The sequence below is a fragment of the Liolophura sinensis genome, chromosome 1 (genome assembly GCF_032854445.1).
Source record: "Liolophura sinensis isolate JHLJ2023 chromosome 1, CUHK_Ljap_v2, whole genome shotgun sequence".
Taxonomy (NCBI): domain Eukaryota; kingdom Metazoa; phylum Mollusca; class Polyplacophora; order Chitonida; family Chitonidae; genus Liolophura; species Liolophura sinensis.
The window spans coordinates 88,429,659-88,436,362 of record NC_088295.1 but is presented as its reverse complement, the minus strand read 5'-3'; positions in this window follow the sequence as shown (position 1 = coordinate 88,436,362).

Genomic DNA, 6,704 nt, shown 5'->3' with positions numbered 1-6,704 from the left:
TATAACCGTTCCGTATTCAATTCATATTATTCAAACAATTATTCTTCGTCCTTGAATGTATATTACCTTTATCAGCGACTTGTGTTATTTATGGACATGATGATGGAACATTTGTGAGAGTATTAATTGAACTTTCGTTCTTCGCCGACTACATAAAATCTTTTCTAATTATTATCTTCTAAACCATGGGGAGTTAATGAGAGTATTTCATCGTTTGAGTCAGGTTTACTTTACAACAGATTTGTAGATATCCGACGTCGAACAGTTTTTTAAATGCCAAAGACGCGCTAGGTTTGGGGCGTGACGTAGACAAAGGTCACTTATCACCGCTACCCCCACCGCTATATCGTAGGGTTGTACAAGTCGTCTCAGTCAGGTCACTGAGCTAGGAGACTTGTCTCGACTATAAATATACCACGGCGAGTGTTTACGTCACACCCCTTTCTCCGTTATCTAACACAGACACATCTGCATAATACGAGTTCCATCCGTCGGAAATAAATTCGCTCCGTCCGTTCCCAGCTAGGGTAAAAAATCAACAGCGCTTATATACTCCCCCAAGCCCCTATACGCTTTAAACATTTGACATGACGACCGCATATTTTGGGGATTTTGTTATTAGTTCATTTTTATTACTTTCCCGGAACGGACTATACGGGGCTACTGCAGGTGTTGACGCAGATCGCCCCATGAAATGTGTCGAAAGTACGTGGGAATGGCTCACTTGTTTTTTCCTTGAAAAGAAGCACACACAGGTTTCACGGGCCTACATCTCTTTCATCTTGCATCACGTGTGACAGAAATCTGTGTAGACATGCATCAAGTCTTTTCCTTTTACACAACAATGTAGACCTAATTGTGCATCGAAATCCTGTATTTTGAGAAGACGTCTGCAGGTGTGAATGAAAACTCAGCGCATAATCAATTTAGCATACAATGCTCGCTTTTCTGAATTAGCAAGCAATGTGCTTTTCTGTATCATCCAGTCCACGACTCTTATTATTTGCGGTAAGACCCTATACAAGAGCGTAAACATACATGTTCCACAAAGCATGTTTGCTTATGCTAAGTTTTAAATTTGTAACCTGCCATGTACATGGAAATTGGGTACTATCTGAAAGGCAAAAAGTTTACCTAACTGATCCAGGAATATTAGAGAAAAGGACACAATGACGTCGTCTATGAGGACTGATATTGGAAATGCTGATTTAAAGAAATTCCCCAGATATTTGACTTGTGCATATATTTTCTGGCATTTAACACTTTGCATCTAGTCTCAATTGCCAAGTGTTTTGGAAAAACACCGAGAACTTGAATGGTTTTCTGTTTGATTTTTGAAATTTACGTTTGATTTCGAAATTATTATGCAACATCCGTCACAGTTTGAATGTTTTTTTTAATTTCCTAAAACATATACCTACTCAAAAATGTCTCTCTTTATTTTCTTATGTCAACTTGAACAACTTACACTGTGGATTTTTTAGTCTAATTTTTGTTAAAAATAGCGAATTAGCGGGACAGGGGCTGCAGATTGTATGTATCATAATACATAGCCCCCCCCCTCACCCCCCCTCCTCAATCAGAATCACAGTAATTAAGTGCAAATACTGTATTCACTGAATTAGGGTGTGGCGTCATTATAGGAAACTATTGTTTCTTTCAATAGTTAGTGAAGCAATGGAAATGAACAAATTGAAAAATCTAAATGTAATGAGTTTCTGTTTAAAGACCTTCGCTTATTCTCCAATCTGTCACATATCATATTGTCTGTGCTCTTCTGCTCATTGGCATAAGGACCAAATCAGAATTTACTGTAAATATTGAGCATGAAGTATGCTATCTAAACATTTCATGACAAAAACACAGTGACGTTTTAATAGTTATCCTTTACCACACCATCAATGGTGGTCTTAGTTCCCAATTCCAAAAAACGTCGTGATTTGCTGTCTACATTCAGTAGTCGGAATTTAAATGCAAACGAGACAGTAAAGAAAATTTCTGAAAACAATTTTCAAGAAAGAAAACATGCGGTATCCTGTCAGGTTGAAAGATATATGGAGACACCCCCCCCCCCCCCCACTGATTATTGGAAGTCATGTTGCTTTACATGCACACTGAATTTCTCGGTTTGACGTAGCTGAACTAAACAGTTATGAACTGATGCGTTTTCCTCTGATAAATGTACAAAGTACCTGATAAATTTACAGCAGAGATACCTTGGTAAGCGTGGATATAAACAATTATCCAGGGATTTCTTTCTCATCCAGTGTAAAGTGACTGATATTCCTAATGTGGTACTCCAGCTCGCTAAACCCTTGGAAGTCGAACTGTATAGTCAATGACTAAAAACTTGACATCAACTTAGGTGTAACCATGCTAGCAATTCATTAGTTAGATGGACTCTGTCATTAGCTAGTATAATCTTTCTGAGAGCGTTGTGTTGAGCCCAATAAAGACAATTTTTAAGGATGGAAGAATAAGGACACTGTAAATAGTTGTGAGAAAACACTCAGGTGCATATATTTTGGCACAACAAACATTCACACACAGAGTAGGACAAACACAGTGACAGAAACTGCAATGATACGAGAGTTTAGTCAACCAACATCGACACGGCTAATACTCTACCTATATCTCTAATCATGTATAGCCAGGGTAAAGCCTGAAAACGGCAAAAATGGCATAAATCGTTGAGTCCATCGCATCCTCCATCTTTAACACCCTGTAATTTATGCTAGGGTGTGTTGCCTCTCAGCCAATGAGAGCCGTTAAAACTGCCGGCTTGTTCGCGTAAACTCGGAACGTACGTCCAACATTCCGGTTTCCTGATCGTCAAGCGGAAAACGAACTGTATTGTTCACTACCTTCACCTACCTACTACCGGAAATGTACGAACTGCACTTCGGCGGTTTCCGACGGCAATTCTCCTCCTAACACACAAGACTACAGGACTAGTTCTTTGGCAAAATGGAGTCGCCCACAGCGGATTTTGGCGCTGACTTTATTTATAACTTATGAACTTGACGTACATTTTATATTTTTTTATGGCATGCATCTGCGAGGAAATGCATACTCTTTATAATGGTATTTGTTTGATATTTAAATTTTCTTCTACCTTTAAGCATGGTATTAACTTTGATCTACACTAAAGTGCCATTAGCTTTGTATTAGGCCTAGTCTGGTATTACGATTGAAGCCTGGCTGAACTTTTAAAGCATTTTGGAACAAGTATTCACTCAACTAATCGTCAACCCTAAATTCTCTCCGGTCGTAAGTTGGAAGGTCTGCAGCAAACCTGCGGATGGTCGTGGGTTTCCCCCGGGCTGTGCCCGGTTTCCTCCCACCAAAATGCTGGCCGCCGTCGCATAAGTGAAATATTGTTGAGTACGGCGTAAAACACCAATCAAATAAATAAATCAAATCAACCTTAAATTTAAGGGTCAATCTTACAACAAATCACAAAGATCGGTGAAAACGTCAAAGTGAGCCTCTGTTGTGATTTGTTTATTCCTCCGTCAAATTGTTTTCTTTCTGTATACCCAAAGCGGGAGCTTTCTTTCTGTATACCCAAAGCGGGAGCTCTCTCTCTCTCTCTATATATATATAAATAAACGCAGAGAAACCGCATCTAGGTCTAATTTGAATGTCTATAACATACATGTATATGAGTAGAAGTGTGTTTCTCTTGATGTTTAAATTTCTTTAATGAAATTCTGACTTATCAGCTGGCCTGTTATGGGATAACGAGTGACAAAGGGGCACTACACACTATCCAAATACCAACTCACCTGCATGTTAAATAACTAAATTTGATGAAATTGTGATACTTCCTGTAAGGTGCCGGTACCTTTTTTAAACAACTGTCACTTATAGATTCAGTGTTACAATGCTGTCTAAATATAGACCGGGGTTTATTGCTTTTCATACACCTTCTACTGTTGCTGCACCCTCTCGTGGTCGCCTGATCCGGTAGCAGTCACAAAACACCCTACGTTAACAACTGACATTCAACGAATCACCAGTGATATCCTGGACTTAGCGCTCTCCCTTTCGGGTCACCACCCATGTTACACCGTTCTTGTCATTATTGCTATGCTCAATAAACAGGTGCATCTTTTGCAGTGAGAAACTTGTCAATCTTCTTCCCGCCGTCAACAAAGCTGTCCAAAAGGCTCCTCGTGTAATCAGTAAATATTTAACACACGCACTGTTTGTTTACTGCCGTTCTCACCTCCTTGTGTATCCAACCAGTGTCCCCCATTATACCAGAAGCTTGCTCGTGAAGATACCGAATTAAATAACTTTAAAGGATGATTCAGTGAAAGAGTTGGGCGTTTAAATATTTCGGTCAAATCAGAGTTTTTTCTATACTCTATTTCTTTTCACTTATCTGCTATATTTACCTGTCTGTAAAACCGGTCTTAACACCACAAGCTCTATTCATCCCTACGCTGGATGTTTATATTATTCCTAAAATACAGTTAGAATACTTTTTCTAATTTATAATATTAGATTCCATAAGCCAGTATTAATTTCCCATGTCTTGGGTGGCATCATAATTATTAACAAAAACAAAAAAGAAAACAAGCGGCATGCTCGACGTAGAGTATGGGCGTGGAGAGATATTTGTAAAGCGATTAAACCAAACTGCACACAGAAGCTAAGCCTATATAATACGTTGTCTCCGCGAATCGATTACACAGTATTTCTGTCACAGAATTACCTAACATCGAATTTCGAAGAACGCGAGATCATATAGTTACAAGAAGTAAATTAAATTTAATTTATCAAGGCTATATTATACTAAAACTTGAAAACAATTTTACTTATGACAGGGTCAGAAAAAGGGTTTAAGGTAAAGTCGATCACAATTTAGGTGCCACTACTGCCGCTCTTCTTCAAAATATTCTGAACTCCGTCCATAAGGCCTACCCAGCGTGACCTCGTTTTTTTTAATAATTATGACGCCATCCGCGGCAAAGGGTCCTTCGCCTCGGAAACAAGCTTAAAATCTATAAAAAAAATCACAATTGCGTTTTCTTCGCACTAATATAGATGTTCAACATATAAACATGTAGAGCTTGTCGTGTTACGTGTCACTGACTAAAGGCAATTTTGATAGTGAGTTTGAGTTTGTGTACAGATTTGATACTGGTCAATGTAAGCATGATAAACTATTATGCCCCGTGATATGTTTATGTACAGGTTTTTACTGATCAGTGTAAGTGTGATAAACTATTATGCCCCGTGATATGTGTCAATGTACAGGTTTTTACTGGTATATGTGTGATAAACTGTTATGATACGTGATATGTGTTTGTGTACAGGTTTGTTACTGGTCAGTGTATTTGTGTTAAACTGTTATGATACGTGATATGTGTTTGTGTACGGGTTGTTACTGGGCTGTGTATGTGTGATAAACTGTTACATATGCTTGTGTACATGTTTGTTACTGGTCAGTGTAAGTGTGATAAAACTTTTCTGCCCCGTAATATATGTTTGTGTATAGGTTTGATACGTGGCAGTGTTAGTTGATAAAACTGTTATGCCCCCGTAACGTATGTCTGTGTTTCGGTTTGTTATGAGTGTAAGTGTGATACAATTCTTCTGTCCCGTAATATGTGTTTGAGTATAGGTTTGTTACTTGCCAATGTAAGTCTGATTAAAACAAAATTATGACGAAATGTGCAGGTGAACAGGTTTATTGCTGTAATAGCCAAAGGTGAGGATTTATTACGCCATATATCTGATACAGGCGTCCCTTTAGCAGAGTGAAACGCTCTCCGACTACTGGTTTCGACCTTTATCTTCATTTAAGGGAGAGCTTATATTGGATATCGTGGATAACAGATAGACTATTCACTTAGTTTTTGACAAAGGGCTTAACAATCCCCTTCGGCTTGTTTTTAGAGTACTGGCTTTAGAGTACTAGAGTACGAAACGAATGAACACATATTGGTGTGATCTATTGTACCAGGCTCGGGGTTAGAACGGCCAAATGAATTCTAGCGCAGGAGGAGTGGCCTGTGTCTCTTATAAGGCTGCACATTAGGCAATTTACTATAGATGTAACATTTGGCATGACCATCAGTGGGAACAATTTGCATGTACATGTAATATGTGTGAGAATAAGACTTTTTTAACAAAGCCTAATGTAGGGCACCCCCGTTTTGAAAACCTCAAGGATACAACGTGACAAGTATGATGGATTGGGTGTAAGCACCATTTTGAGCAATACTAGACCAGTGATGTCTAAACTATCGCTAGTAAACCCCTTCACCCTACAATTTTGACCTATTTCTGCCGAAGTCAGCATGCGTTGTTTCTCTTAAGGCATTTACATAAACAGAATAAAACTCTAACTGTGGTAACTTGACAAGAGACCGATTTTCACTGATTACATGTGATCATTTGCCAACTACCGCACTGTCACCACTCCTCTGGTTTTACTCTCCATGCTATGGTGTAGTAAAACAGGATTTTTTTGGTGGACTAAGCACTCCCGAGTCCTGGCACCTTTGTATTGTCCCCTTGTGATTGTTCATCAGATCTGAGGATGACACATCATATTGAGTAATTCTTGATGAAAACCGTCACATAAGATGCAATTAATATCAGATGCTAGAAGCGTGCATAAGTTGTTACATGGTTAGAACGAAAATATTACTGAGGTCAGCTGAAAAAAGGTCGGATTTCACCAGTTT